This window comes from Schistocerca americana, chromosome 6 (assembly GCF_021461395.2).
Source record: "Schistocerca americana isolate TAMUIC-IGC-003095 chromosome 6, iqSchAmer2.1, whole genome shotgun sequence".
Classification (NCBI taxonomy): domain Eukaryota; kingdom Metazoa; phylum Arthropoda; class Insecta; order Orthoptera; family Acrididae; genus Schistocerca; species Schistocerca americana.
Genome location: NC_060124.1, coordinates 344,576,783 through 344,593,480, shown reverse-complemented (window position 1 = coordinate 344,593,480; position 16,698 = coordinate 344,576,783).

The window sequence follows — 16,698 nt, the reverse complement described above, 5'->3', positions numbered from 1 at the left end:
TAATACATTCTTCGTCCTGTATCATCTTCTCCCCCTTAAAGCTCAGTTGCCTCTTCATCTCTTTTCTTCTCCCATAAATAAGCAATAGATTCTTTCTGCCTTGCAGAACATGACCTCCTTTCAGCAATTTAGAAATAAATACATTGATTCCTTCTTGCAAGGTATCGACTTCAACACCTGCAACACGCACTTAACTAAATCACTTAAAATATCACCCTCTTTTCTCTTTAATAATTCATTGTTTACTTCTGCTGATAAGACATAAACACTATAAAATTCATCGGATACATTTCATCTTATTTCCATTGTACATTGTCTACTGCTGACGAGATCATATCTACGCCGCCTTCACAGATACTCCTTTCTCACAAACCACCACCTTCACAAATAAATTTGCGTCTACTGAATCGCATCATATCAGAATTCACAAGACGTTCTAATTCCGCCACGTTCGGATCTACTTCTGTCCCCGTCTGAACAAAGGGAGTCGTCCCCAGAATTTTGCACACCCTACTCTGTTCCGAATAAAACAAAATATCTAGCTCATCTCCTCTTCATTAGATACATTATTACATTTCAGCGCACTCTCTTCTTTCGTGTTACTTCACATTGCTCCAAATTTTAAACGCACTTTTAATCATCTCCATTTCCATTATTTGAGCCCATTTTGCAGATTTCTCGAATACTCTTGGATTTGTTAGATATTAGGACTATTGATATTTTTAAAAATATCGAGAATCCGATATATCGATGTTTAAAACTGTATTGTTATTGGCCCAAGACACAGTGGAAAAATGTGTCGATATATCGATGCAGAAAATATCGACGTACCGTCCTATCGGCAGCACAGTCCGTCTGCTTAGCTGGTTGTGCAACGTGCTCGCCTCCCGTGCAAGCGGGCCCAGGTTCGATTGCCGTCCGGGTTGGAGATTTTCTTGGCTCGGGGACTGGGTGTTGTCTTCATCATCATTTCATCCTCATCACCGGCGCGCAAGTCGCCCAAAGTGGCGTCGAATTAAATAAGACTTGCACTTGGCGGCCGAATTTCCCCGGATAGGGGCCTCCCGGCCAACGATACCATACGCTCATTTCCACTTTTATCGTCCGCACATTGTAAATATAAGCCCCATTTTAGAGCTGTATATCTACGTATTGATTTGTTATTACACTACTGGCCATAAAAATTGCTACACCAAGAAGAAATGCAGATCATAAACGACTATTCAATGGACAAATACTTTATACTAGAACTGACATGTGATTACATTTTCACGCAATTTGGGTGCATAGATCCTGAGAAATCAGTACCCAGAACAACCACCTCTGGCCGTAATAACGGCCTTGATACGCCTGGGCATTGAGTCAAACAGAGCTTGGATGGCGTGTACAGGTACAGCTGCCCATGCAGCTTCAACACGATACCACAGTTCATCAAGACTACTGTCTGCCGTATTGTGACGAGCCAGTTTCTCGGCCGCCATTGACAATACGTTTTCAATTGGTGAAAGATCTGAAGAATATGCTGGGCAGGGCAGCAGTCGAACATTTTCTGTATCCAGAAAGGCCCGTACAGGACCTACAACATGCGGTCGTGCATTATCCTGCTGAACTGTAGAGTTTCGCAGGGATCGAATGAAGGGTAGAGCCACGGGTTGTAACACATCTCAGATGTAACGTCCACTGTTCAAAGCGCCGTCATTGAGAACAAGAGGTGACCGAGACGCGTAACCAATGGCAACCCATACCATCACGCCGTGTGATACGCCAGTATGGCGATGATGAATACACGCTTCCAATGTGTGTTCACCGCGATGTCGCCAAACACGGATGGCGACAATCATGATGCTGTAAACAGAACCAGGATTCATCCGGAAAAATGACGTTTTGCCATTCGTGCAGGTTCGTCGTTGAGTACACCATCGCAGGCGCTCCTGTCTGTGATGCAGCGTCAAGGGTAACCGCAGCCATGGTCTCCCAGCTGATACTCCATGCTGCTGCAAACGTCATCGAACTGTTCCTGCAGATGGTTGTTGTCTTGCAAACGTCCCCATCTGTCGACTCAGGGATCGAGACGTGACCGCACGATCCGTTACAGCCATGCAGATAAGATGCCTGTCATCTCGACTGCTGGTGATACGAGGCCGTTGGGATCCAGCACGGCATTTCGTATTACCCTCCTGAACCCACTCATTCCATATTCTGTTAACACTCATTGGATCTCGACCAACGCGAGCAGTAATGTCGCGATACGATAAGCCGCAATCGCGATAGGCTACAATCCTACCTTTATCAATGTCGGAAACGTGATGGTACGTATTTCTCTTCCTTACACGAATCATCACAACAACGTTTCACCAGGCAACGCCGGTGGACTGCTGTTTGTGTACGAGAAATCAGTTGGAAACTTTCTTCATGTCAGCACGTTGTAGGTGTCGCCACCGGCGCAAACCTTGTGTGAATGCTCTGAAAAGTTAATCGTTTGCAAATCACAGCATCTTCTTCCTGTCGGTTAAATTTCGCGTCTGTAGCACGTCATCTTCGTGGTGTAGCAATTTTAATGGCCAGTAGTGTAAATATTCTGTACATCATCAGGCTAGCAGTCTGCCTGCCCCTCTTAGAGCAAGAACTGAAAGAAAAACGATGCACGTTCACACTTGGCGATAACCACTTTGCTACCAATGGTAAGTGCGTGTAGGTGGCACAATAAAAGGTGCCTGCCGTTCGGTTTCTCCACATATCGGAATTGTCCGGATCACTTCATGTCGACTTCCCAGTTTTTTTCAGTTCTGCCATCGCCAGCGACCAAGCAGTTGTAGTGTCAAAACTGGGTACTGAAACTAAACGTTGCAGTAACTGTTGGTAGCGCCGAGCGCCTATTGCGTCACCACTTCCCCTCACATGTCTCCGCCTACCGCAATGACCAGTCTTGTCATTTAGATTTTTGTCCATCGTTTTCAGCAACTGTTTTTGAAGAACTGAAGAAATAGCACACTAGTTGCGTTATTTTTTTTTTAACGCAACGGGTGTGATATTTCTTCACATAGGGTATATAGTTATTCTAATCACACTCTACCCCACCTTCCCCTCCCCCCGCAGTGTAATTGGACTTTTTCTTTGTGTCACCTATACTTGCTTCACACAAAGAGAAAGACTGGACGTGATGAACTCTCAAAAAGTTGTAAACTCCCTCACAAAATGAAAATAAAATTTTGTTCTACTACAATTTCAAAAAGAGAATTTTTAATGTCCACCGAAAATTGCGAAAAAATATAATATAAAATAAAAATATCGGCTCTTCATATTATGATTTAGGTGTAGACATATGTGGCTAATAGTACTTACGACATGTATCGTGAAACGTCCCCTTTGAACAATTTATACAAGACTGTGCTTAACCTGACACACAATATTTTGTTAGCGCAACGCAATCTGACTTTCAAAATTCCCTACAAAAGAATGGCCCTGACTAACATTAAACTATACCTTTCACAAATCACTCACCTCACAAAAATCTTCGCTGCTCAAGCTATTGCAATACAGCGAGCGCCACTACTGCCAGCTAAATAAAAGATTCAAACTATGGAAGGCACTAACTACTGATAGGGATAGTTAGCAAATGAAAGATATTAATAGAGAATAAACAATGTATTTACCTTGATATCATCATATATAAATATAGCAGTTCATGACAAATTTCAAAACTCCGCCATCTCTCTCCCCACATCCACTATTGCTGGCGGCTCACCTCCAACTGCGCAACACTACGCGCTGTTCACATCCAGCTGCCGCTGCCCAACACTGCAATGGCAGACAACAATGCAAACTAGCTACAGACTGCACACAGCACAGCCAGTGATTTTCATACAGAGGTGGCGTTAGCAATAAAAAAACCTAAACAGCCTACTTACATATCCCCCATGCTACCCAAAAAAATTTGTACCAAAAAATTTTACAAATTTTTTTGGGCACTGGCCAATACATATTTGTTAAAATTTTTTTTCACAATTACAATAACAAAGAAATCAAAGGCACGCACTTATTGATACAATGTTGGTCAAAAGCTAAAATTTTCTCACAGTCCATAAAGACAGTCCTCATCATTCGTCACAGTAAAATTGCAGTGTTTTTCTCAAAGTCTGAGCAGTAAAAGACAATGCACACAGATGTAGTGGATTTCCATGCAGTCTTGAAGAAGTAGTGTTGTCCTTCCAACGGAAAGACAGTGCTGACTCGACATGCAGACAGGTAATGGGCCACAACAGAGTAAACCCACAGCAGAGTCAGTCAACGTTTTGAAGAATATTGTTAGTTAGGTCATCACAGAGCAGACCCACTGTAGTCCTGGTAGAGATTACTGTATTGGTGGGCCACCAGAGGTGCAGACCCACTGTAGTCCTTGTAGAGATAATGGTAATGGTGGGCCATCAAAGATGCAGACCCACTGTAGTCCTTGTAGAGATGGCCAGCAGCCATCTGTTGCGATTGTGCAGGTGCACATTCACCATCGAAGAGTCTTGCGGAGAATATAGCAAGTCCATAAACCACCACTTGTGCACTCACAAAGTTTTTGGAATTGTCCTTAGAACCAGCAATGCTGTTATCCAGTCCCTTGCTGAATTATTAACACACGTGCAAACACTAACAGTCCCTATTTCTCACATATTGTCCATATACTATGACCAACAGAAACGTGTGCAGTGAAATGTAACTTACAAGTTAATAATAAGATGAACTGGTGTCAATTACAATTTTATAAATTTACAACATGAAAATACAATTACAAAGGTACAAAATACATCATTAAAGAACATAATAATACAGATAACATTTGTAGTACAGGCTTTACAAAAGAATAGAAATAGACATATACATCAGTGTTACAGGAATTATGACATAAGTAAATACATAAAGATCACAAGAACTTTTGAAACATCACCTTCACATGTGAGCAACAAACCAGAATAAATAATGTCTAAGCATATTTACAAGGTAAATAACATACTATTAATGCAAATTATATTTGAGGATAACAGTATTCCTCATCATAGTGAATGTAGCTTAATATTAAAAGAAGAAAAAATTCTATGAAACTACACAGAGACAGGAAGAAAACAAATACACAAGGGTACAAAACATATAGTGGGATAACACAAAAGGAAAGGACAGGGTTTGTAGTACTGCAGTATTTTGCAAACAAAACTTTCTTTACTTCTTGGAGATCTCCCTTCATTCATCATTATTCCCAAAAAGTCCTATCTATACCTGCTTTCTGTATTCTATTCATATTTCTTTCAATATAATTATTTCTCAGTGTACAATACTCATTTTGGCCCAAATCTTTTTCATATTGTCCATAGTCAGTTTCTTATATAGTCTACCTCCTCTTAAGCTAACTTAAATCTACTGAGCTCAGATGCTAAACTAAGGAATGAGGCAATGCAGCAGCACATAAAACAATTAATATAAACAGCAATAAAAAAATGGAAAATCGCAAAGCAAGCTACAGTAAATCTAAATTACCAAGCAATTCAACATTACAACTAATATGAGGCAATGCGCAGTAAACAAAAAAAATAAATCTGGCTTAGCAGAGTAACACAAATTAAAGTTCAGTAGCACTATGCCTGGCAAACAGCAGCTTATATCTAAACATGACATAGCTCAAGCAGAAAAAATAGTACACTAAAGATAACAATGCAGATAAGGGAAATGTATAATCACATCTTAATGTCTAAGTAATTAAAGTGGTGCACCACAAGAAGTTATTCTACCAAAATGTTACCAATTACTTGAAAAGAAAATTATGAATGCAGTTCCTGTGAAGGTAAATGTCATTTTGTGCTCCCTCATTTTTTTAAAAAAATTATTATTTACTCGATCTGTAGACAGACAATATTTGTATTAGTACATCTATAAAATTTTATTTTAACCAATGCTGCAGTGCAGCTAGAAACTAGATATCAAATGAAATAAGCAACTATGTACAAAGCAAAGCATAAGAACATCGTTCAATAGTCATGTGGCATTTCATAAGTAGTAAAAAAATCTCTCATCTAGAAAGACAGTAGTCATAGTCAGGTGTGTAGACAAACTATTTCTTGTCATTTCATTAGGCATTTCAGTAAATATCAGAAAGTACGATATGTTTCCAAGTAATCAGCGTGTCGGATTTGCAATGCTTTCTCTAAAGGAATGACAATGGCCAGGATAATGGCCTCCTTTTTTTTTTTCTTCCTGTGCTCTGAAAGGCACGCGCTAATGGCTTTTTCTCCAGGCGTCTGACACAGCTGGGTGCCCACGACGCATTACGTGCAGGTGGTCACTTAATTTTCTTACGGAAATATTTACGACAACAGTTTCCGCTACAGTGGCAATCTCATATAAAAAATTTCAGAGGTCAAGAATTTGGGTTACAAATCTGTAGAAACAAAATCCTATTGATATAACAGTGTCCAAAAAATTTTCGTCGGCATTGTAATACATTCACGCATTTACATACATTTCATAACTCTTAAAGTACGATTCTTGGTTTCCAACATCCTGTTTCACAAGTCAAGAGTCCCTACCCACTATTCATTACTCCTTACCTTATTACACATATACGTATCCATCGACACTCGTCAATATTTCGTCATTATAAATATGAAGCATAATCAAATAACTCATATAGCCTCAGCCTATTAATCATAAACATACCTCAGCAGCATAATACACATCGTCGTCGTAAAAATAACATCATAACACCTCAGTCCAATCTCAAAATCGTCGTAGCTTCCTCCAACAATTTCAAAACCTAAAAAAAATTCTCTGCTCATTTCAATAGTGTCATCTACCTCAAACGTACTTTAAAATCATGCTCCCTTACCAAATACATCATTCAAAGCTCTCATAGTATCACAATGGTTCCGAAAAAATATGAGCATTTCACAAAGTACAGACAAAATACAATTTCATAAGTGTGAAGTTATCCAACTGTGTAATTGCGTAAACATCTGTCACTGATGTAATAAAAAAAAGTTTAGATAGCTGTGTAATTTGTGTGTTAGAGAAATATGGTACCGATGTGTAAAGTTGTATAAGCAAATACCATATTAGCTAGAGTTCCTTGTGGTTGCCACACACATGGTACACAAAGTAAGCGTGTACCCCCCTGAGGATTAATGTAATTATACCCTCAGGTGTTACAGATTACAGCAATGGAATGAAATGTATCACGGAAAACTTTCTTTGTAATTCAAAAATCTTTAAAAATAAATGTTTTAAGTACAAAATTAATCACTCAAATACGTGTACTGTAGCGCTAAATGTGCGTCTTGTTGCAACATAATCTGTGTGGAAGTGTCGTAGTTATCGTCCTCCGAAAGCTAAGTTCTGCAGAAGTCAATGTACTTACCTTATAATACACAAAAGTGCAATGCTTTGCGTATAAATGTCTTAGTTATTACGCTTATTGCCGTGATGAGGAAAGTACTGTGCCGTAACGTATTGTTGTGCTACAGAAAAGGCAGTCTCATTGTAGCTATACCACAAAAGTTACTAATAAAACATGTTTTGATTTCCAGAAGAATTCAGAAAAACTGTGCAGATATAAAACAGATACACCGCAAAAGCAACATTAGTAGCGTCGTGATATAGTCGTGTAGCTGTCAAAGAAACTAACCACTGTGTCACCTGATATCTCTCAGAAAGCACCTTGAATCCATAATGTATTTGCAAGTAAACCAAAATGTTGCATTAAAATCTCATTAGCAGTACCAGTATGTGTCCTAAGTATGTAAGCCTGATAGTTGTTACATAATCGTGCAACTAACAAGCAAGAATGTACAAATACAACACTGTGTCGTCTGTTCACTATAACAATGCATTCGTAATTTCTGTTTAAAAATGTTCCCTAGGTTCTAGACTGGATATTTAACTTCAAACATTGTTGCATGTTAACAGTTTCTTAAGTGTGACAAAGCATACTAGCAATGTAAAGTGAAATGTTATATGACAAAGTTAAAAAGCAGATTATCTTTCAATAAACGGTTTTATATGTGAAATGTGGTGTAAACCTTTACTCTTCCTAGTGCACAGAATTTCAACTTCAAAGCAATTATCATGTTGTATACATCGGTAAAGAATGCTAAAATTTTTCTCAAGGCTAGCGTCTTATGTTATTTTTCTCTCAGCCAGCCGGTGCAAGCGGCTGCCTGCGGTGCGAGTCATTGTCTGTTCCTTTGTTGGCACGCGTCGTTATTGGGATTAGGAGACCTAACTTCTACAAATTCACTCTGACGAGAAGGCCCTGCCCTGTTTGAATCCCGCCAGTTCTGATGCAATTCAGGTCTGTCGTTACGATCATATCCTCTGTCGTCATGTCGGTAGATTCCATAGTTTCTTTCTTGTCGGTCACATGGTGGAGAATTTCTCCCTGAATCGTAACTGCGCGCTGGACCGTTGCGTCTGAAGTTATTCTGTCTCCCTTGATAATAATTATTTTGGTTCCCATATTGTCTGTTTCTCTGATTGTCTCTGTGATAGTCACTACCGCGGAGAGGTGATCTTTCCCTGTAATTATTACTACTCTGCCAACGGTTGTCGTACGGGTGGTGTCTATTTTGGTCACGATTTGCGTTGTAAGAATAGACCAGTCGTGTCCGGTTATTGTTTCTGTCGTCACGGAATTGTGACGGATGTGACCTGTAATTGTTGTGTCCTTGTTTTCGCGTTCCGCGATTATCAGTGTCAATTTCTAGTTCTTGTAACAGTCCCTGAAAAGCTTCAATGTCGTCTTTGCAACGTCCTGCTAAAATAATATGCCGTAAATGTTCAGGTAATTTGATTAAGCAAATGCGGATGAGTTCTGAGGGGCTGTATGGGTTTGACAGGTACTGATTCTTGTGCAACATGTCTTCAAAATATTTCACAAGACTGGAGAATTCAGATTGTTCGAAATGTTTCATCATTATGATACCATGTTTTACTCGGTCTTGTGTGGATTGAGACCAATATGCTGAGAGGAAGCCATGGTAAAATTCTCCTTCAATGTGGCAATCGTGAATGACCGATCACATTCTTACAGCTGGTTCATTCTCTAAGTAGCCACACATAAATTCTAATCTGTGTTCCAACGGCCAGTTGGGAGGAAAACAATGAGAGAATTGATGGAGCCATGCTTGTGGTTGAATGTCGTTGCCAGAATTCTTAAATGTTTTGAATTTACGTGTAGTAATCAACAGCTTATAGTCAAAATCGTCATGTCGGCGAGTCGCATATCGGTCATTGTTAGGTCGTGTCGGCCGTTCCATCTCAAAATTCGGTGCACATTGCCAATTTCTTTCATAACTTCCGAAATCCCCTGTGTTATTATTTTGCGGCTTTTCCGTGTTTCTAAGTCCCTCTTCCCGTGTTGGAGCGGGAGTGTCCTCCGAAATACGTAATTCTTGTATTACCTGTGTCAGCTGATCTTGTACTTCCCGGATTTCTCTTTGGTGTTGTGTATTAATTTGATTCTGATTTTGTTTGAATTTTCTTATTTGTTCATACTCTTCTGTGTCAGTGAAGGCTACGGGTCTTGTGTCATTCAGATCATCATCTACCTTTGTAGATAAGATAGTGACCTGATCCGAAAGTTCGGCTACTTTCTCCGATAGTGAACACATTTCCTCAGTGTGTTTTTCTGAACCAAGTTTCAGAGTGTCCATTTGTGTTGAAATCGAATCTACTGTGTCCTTTAAGTTTTCCTGAGTTTTTGCAAGTTGCGTAACCGAATCGGTAGATGCAACTGAGTCAATTTTAGCCCACAAGGTCTCATGATTTTCATGAACAATGGTTTGCAGTTCTTTTATGGCTGCTTCGTGATTCTGTAATGCATTTTCATGCCGCGAAAAAATAGGTTGAAAATGCTCACAAATTTGTGTTTTTATGTCATTACAGACGTTTTGACATTTCGATTCAATGTTATGTAACTCAGTAGTTAAATCTTCACGTGTTTGCTCAAGTGTTTGTTCCAATGAGTCTAACTTTTTAAGATTTTGTTCCACTGTGTCTAACTTTTCAAGCTTTTGTCCCATTTGTTGCATTAATTGTAATAACAATGCACTGGTGTCTGAAACATGTTCCTCAGTGCTTTTCGGCAGTGAATTTGCACCGGAAACATTCACATTTTGACAAGCAGAAAATGTGTCTTGACTTATTTGAGAAAACGGTGAGGATCCAAAACCTGAATCTACAGTATTTGCGAGATCGTGTCGTGTCATTTCGGCTTCCTGAGGGGAGCTATTGCCGACCGATCGATCGATAATGCTTCCCTCTTCACTAATTGTTTCACTGTCCACGCCATTGTTTGACGCCCGCTCCATTTCCCTGTGCACAGTTACCAAATCACTACTTTGAACATTAGTAAATTCATTACTCGGCGGCGCTGATAAGCTACGCTCGTCGTCACTATTATTTCTCAGTTTAGTTTGGAGCCTAGTGTTACTTTTTTCACACTCCATAATTGTCACAATATTTCACACGATAACACAGAAAAGCACAATTTGAAGTGCAAAAATAGGAGAACACATTAACATAACACTGAAAATAATATGTAGTTAATTGCAAGCGTAGCTGCGAAATACTTGGTGCAAATCTACATGCATGCCACAACTGTTTTACTGTACAACAATGAAAGGCTACAACTACAAAGGAGATTCTCTCTACAATTACACGCTAGCAATAAACAAAAGCTACACTAAATACACAAACTACAAGAAAAAATCAGAAGATTCCAGTGAGGTATCCTGGCAGGGTCGCCATATGAAACGTCCCCTTTGAACAATTTATACAAGACTGTGCTTAACCTGACACACAATATTTTGTTAGTGCAACACAATCTGACTTTCAAAATTCCCTACAAAAGAATGGCCCTGACTAACATTAAACTATACCTTTCACAAATCACTTACCTCACAAAAATCTTCGCTGCTCAAGCTATTGCAATACAGCGAGCGCCACTACTGCCAGCTAAATAAAAGATTCAAACTATGGAAGGCACTAACTACTGATAGGGATAGTTAGCAAAATGAAAGATATTAATAGAGAATAAACAATGTATTTACCTTGATATCATCATATATAAATATAGCAGTTCATGACAAATTTCAAAACTCCGCCATCTCTCTCCCCACATCCACCACTGCTGGCGGCTCACCTCCAACTGCGCAACACTACGCGCTGTTCACATCCAGCTGCCGCTGCCCAACACTACAATGGCGAGTATTACAACAATGCAAAGCAGCCACAGACTGCACACAGCACAGCCAGTGATTTTCATACAGAGGTGGCGTTACCAATAAAAAAACCTAAACAGCCTACTTACAATCGATATTTCGGGAATAAATTTCGAAGAATCGATAATTCATAAATAGCCCTGTTACATATCGCATCCGTTTTACTGCTTTTTTTTTTAACTATATCCAGACCTGAGATACAGCTGATCCTAGTTCTTTGATCTCTGGAGTCGATTCTGCCGTCAGCTACTCGTCAGTCCCTCAAACCATTCGATTTCGAAAATTTCCATTATGAGTATTACCCCTCTGATAATTGTTACCATTTTTATTTCTACGAAAATTGTTACTGTGATTACATTCATGATAGTTATCCTAATTTATGATCTGGTTCCTATTTCCCTGTCAGTTAGTAACATTTTGTGGCTTCTATTTTACTTCCTTTCCCAGCTTCCAAATGAAGTTTAAATATTCCTCTATTGAATTGGTTAGACTATATAGCAGGTCCCAGTGTAGAACATCCGGCAACCGTTTCTGGAGTCGTAATTTCCATTAATATGCCCAACCGCCAATTTGTGTGCGTTAATTTTGCCAGTCGCCCACACAAAATTCCCGCACTGAATTGACGCTGTTCCTGTAAAACGATACGTTTAAGAATCCATTCTGAAGCCGCGTTTGTTTTGCTTCACTCTAGAATTTGTTCAAAAATATTTCTCGAACATATCGTAGCTGGCGAACGAAGTACTCAATAAAATACCCCGGGGCTGAGTAACATTTTCGAACTGCATTTCGCAAATTTAATTTTAGATTCCTCTGATATTCCTTGCCTGAAACCGACTCTGCTAGCCGCGAGAAAGTTTACTGTATGCTATTTGACATTCCTTGCAGATTTTGTAACTCTTGATCCACACCATGGTACATTAATTACAAAAGTGGTCTGGCCCATTGCTAAAGACTTTAGTTCAGCATACACATCTTTAATCTGCTGTTCGTGTTGTACTGCCTCAGCGTGGGTTATCGCTTCAAAACTTTGTTTCTTACGTACAGTCTCTCACGGGTACTCTGTAATTCTCCCAGCTAAATTGCTGAACGCTTTACTATTCTCTTCCTCGAGTGTATTTTGCCTTTGCATACAGCCACCCACATCGCCACTCGGTTGTTCTATAGCTTTCGTATCTTTTCATCTAACGATTCTCAACTAAATAGACTCTACTGTTATCAAGGCCAACATCATATGAAATTAGGCCTTTTATACTCTCGAACTCAATTTTAATTTTCTCACATATTTTTCTCAGACTCTTTTTTTACTCTTTTTTCTTAATTTAATTCAGAATTTCCTCGTACTGCCTTACAGTTGAATCCAGTTCTTACACTCAAAATATTAGAGTTCAAATCTGTAAAAGCTTGCCTTAATCATTCCATCAACTCTTGTGTAAAATTAATTCTGTCTCTGATTTTTCACTATCTGGTAGGCTAGCATTCTCCAACTAACACCGGAAAATGAAACTAATTTTAAATAATAACAAATTGCAATGAAATGAAATAATCATAAAATGACGAAAATGATTATTATCTACTTATAAATTGATGTAGACAACGCCACAATATTCAGATTGAACAAACTGATAATTTATTCAGTTAAAATGTTGAAAAAAAATTAGAAATGGTTGTCCTACAATAATTCAGTTTAACAAGTAATTAATTGATAAATATTTAACTATAGTTAAGCTTGCGTGAATGCATAATTAGAGTGGTAGTGCAATCCCGAGATATCATAGAATCATTACTCTTCTCATGCAAAGAGCAGAGTCCCGTACATTGAATTAGGCGCCAATAACCCCAGAACACGAAGTAAATAACATTAAAGCTCTACAATGCACATCCTATGATAATCGCGAACTGTTAAGAGTCACCACTAACTCATGGAGTCAAAATCCCACATGGCACAAAATTTAACTAAATGCGAGCGAATTTTAGAGCATACATGCAGCCGCTTGCCTCCTAAAAAAAAGAAAAAAAATAGTTCACCGAAGAATCAACGCTCTTCTTGAATCCTGCCTTGCTTTCCAAGAGCCCCTCCACGACCCACAATGCCAGAGCGCTCTCCGTTTACCGCCGTGAGAAATAGCCTTCCCTCATCAAAAAGCACAACTTACTTAAAATACAAAAACTGGACCACCATTTGAATAACAACAAACTTACAAATTAGACTAATGACTTAATTAAAAAACTCCCTCCTCTGGTTCTATTGAGACCAAACGCAATGTTCTATACACATAAGTTTAGACATAAATAATAATCTAATATATACACACTTATAAAATATAACGAAGAACGTGCATTAAAACATAGGAAATAATAAACTTGGAGTACTACTGAATTGATGCTTCGGTTCACGTTCCATATAGCGATGGTATAATATCGTACAAACAGTTTACAATTTTTAAACTGCTAGCGTTCTAAAACTGGCCAAATAAACGTTCAGTTGAATGAGTCAGAAAAACAATCATCTAGACAGAAGTTTTGTAGTTAAATATGGCGAGATATGCCATACTGCTTTTATTTGTTGTGATACTGTAGAGAATATGATAATGTGAAGCATTTACGTAATAAAAGTGTTTAAACTACACAATAATGCAACAAATATAAAGTATGTGCGGAAGTGTTCATTCTGTGATAACAGTTGTTGTGTTTGGCTATCATCCAACACCATCTTTGTTACAATCACATGAACTGTTCAATGTAATATTTTTCAGTAGTTACTGTAAGAGCATATGTTTACTGTGACCACCTAACTACTGCAGTTTCTGTGACAGTATCATTATTAAAGTCTTAACAAATGCATCTCAGTGACGTGGCTGCGTTGATGTGATTGGATTTCTGCTAAGGTCAGACATCGAATTATTACAGAATTATGAAGTATTTGGAGGTGTTCGTCTTCCATCATGTTGCAAATGGCGCCATTGTACAAGTTACGCACACGAGACCAGGCACTTTTACACGCTTGCACTGCGTTGTTCTGGTGTCGAATTTCACTATCGTTAGCGCTCCAGAAGATACTATCGATTTCCGTGGATCCAGCAGACAGGTACTACACCCATATGTGTCGATTCACAGCAAACATCAGGAGTGAAGAGTGAAAACTATGGCACAATTTCCAGTCACGATTTTCTACAACGAATCCCCATAGAACAGATTCTGAACGCCATCCCCAACAGAATAGATACATTCACAAGATAAACAGCAATGAATTCTGGCCTAACGCAATGGAAAAATACCCTTGATTTATTGCGAGAATTCTTCCAACATTTCGTCCACGCTTCCACTAAAATACACGACTTTCTGCCAGTGGAACCCGTCAGATGTAGCTGGCAAGAAATTTTCCAACGATTACCATCAAAATACGTAACTCCAAAACTTTAAATAAATGATTCTGTGCAGGATTCTCCTCATTAGGTTCTCTAACAGGTATGTACGTACTCTCATCGATACAATTAATTTTTTACCCACAAAACAACTTCCCTTCGAATATTATGCATTATAGCTATCTCCATGTTAACTTGCATACGTTTCTGCGTAAAACACTTTATAATATAATACATGTGAACAATTAAAGTTACACCAATAAAACTGCCCCCCTCAAACATTTGCTTATGCTCTGCACAAAAAATTTAACTTCACTTTTATAACTAACAAGCAACATATCATGATCTGTCGACCTCAGTAAATAAAAAATACGCTGACTGTTTTCGCTACCTCGACACACCAATTTTGCGTGCCATTTTATTATTTTTGTAGCTTGTAGTACTATCAGTTTTCATAATGTTACCAAACATAAAATATCCCACCAAAATTTTATTCATTGTGTATTCAATTACATTTATAACTGTCCTTATTTTTACGCCTCAAACATCACGATCCTACTTATAACAAGCTACTGCGCCACAAACGGTTTCCTATTTTTTCCATCCTCTCTCCGCTTTTTCGCTGGCTCAAATTCCGGGCCTGGTTCATCGTACACCAACGAGTTCGTAAATTCACAATCACAATTTTTAAATACTACTGGAATACCACATTTGGAATTGAGAAGTGCACACTCCCTTTCTTCAGAAATATTGATTTCTACGATTGATTGTATACTTCCAGTTTCTTTCCACCATAAACATTTCTCTCTCGTCATATTGACTACTGTCTCTCTTCCTGTATTTTCAGCATTAATAACATACGTTAACAGATAATTCTTCAACATCACCATTTTCCTTAAGTACATTGAAAATGTGGTGTGACCGCCAGACACCACACTTGCTAGGTGGTAGCCTTTAAATCGGCCGCTGTCCGTTAGTATACGTCGGACCCGCGTGTCGCTACTATCAGTGATTGCAGACCGAGCGCGACACACGGCATGTCTAGTCTAGAGAGACTCCCTAGCACTCGCTCCAGTTGTACAACCGACTTTGCTAGCGATGGTTCACTGTCTACATACGCTCTCATTTGCAGAGACGACAGTTTAACATACCTTCAGCTACGTCATTTGCTACGACCTAGCAAGGCGCCATATTCAGTTACTATAAGAACTATCTTCAAGAATGTATTCTGAACAGGTAATATTGTGAATCATGTACCGTCAAGAGCGACGTTCATCATTAATGGATTAAAGTTAAGTATCAAACTAATTACGTCCGCTTTCTGAATTCTCATTCTCTGTCATGTTCCAGACCTCACGTCAGTATAGTTCTTCCCTCCTCACGCCAGCCTGCGTGAGCTAAAACGCGTGCATTTCGGCCTCCACTATAGTTCAATTCTTTTATCTTGGCGGCTCGCGCATGCCCGCCTAGACGCGGCAGATTGCTGCGTTGCCAGTTGCACACGACGCACGCGCCAAGAGAAGCAGCGCCATAGTATAGCATAGTTAGCAAGCTTACGTTTAGGGGGGAGCGCGCAGTTCATGAAGTTAAGCCACCACGGCCGCATTAACCCTTTCGCTGCTACAAAGACGTGCTCCCTGCATTCCGCGCTGTGGGCGATTTTGTCACTGCACTGCCCGCCTGTGTAGACACATTGTGTTCCGACTGCTTTGACACTCTTTATCATTCGATTCCACAAAAAGTATTTGGCTCAAAAATTAGATTTTTACCTATCTTCTTGACTGATACCTTCCCCCATAAATGACTTAATTTTGTTTCGATGTTCAACGCAGTTATTATGCAGCATTAAATATAGTAAACCATTGCACGAAATTTTGAAGAGTTTGCAGAGGTAAAGTCCATATAGTATACTTTCCGGATGGTCGATTTTAGTTGCCACAATGTTGAGAATGAAATGTGGACAAGATACCTATATATTTCATTTAATTTAAGTACCACATAAGTGTTGTATGTAATATTGAGAAATATTTCACCTTTCGCGACTGTAACAAAAGTTTTACTTACACTGGGCACGTTTGGCT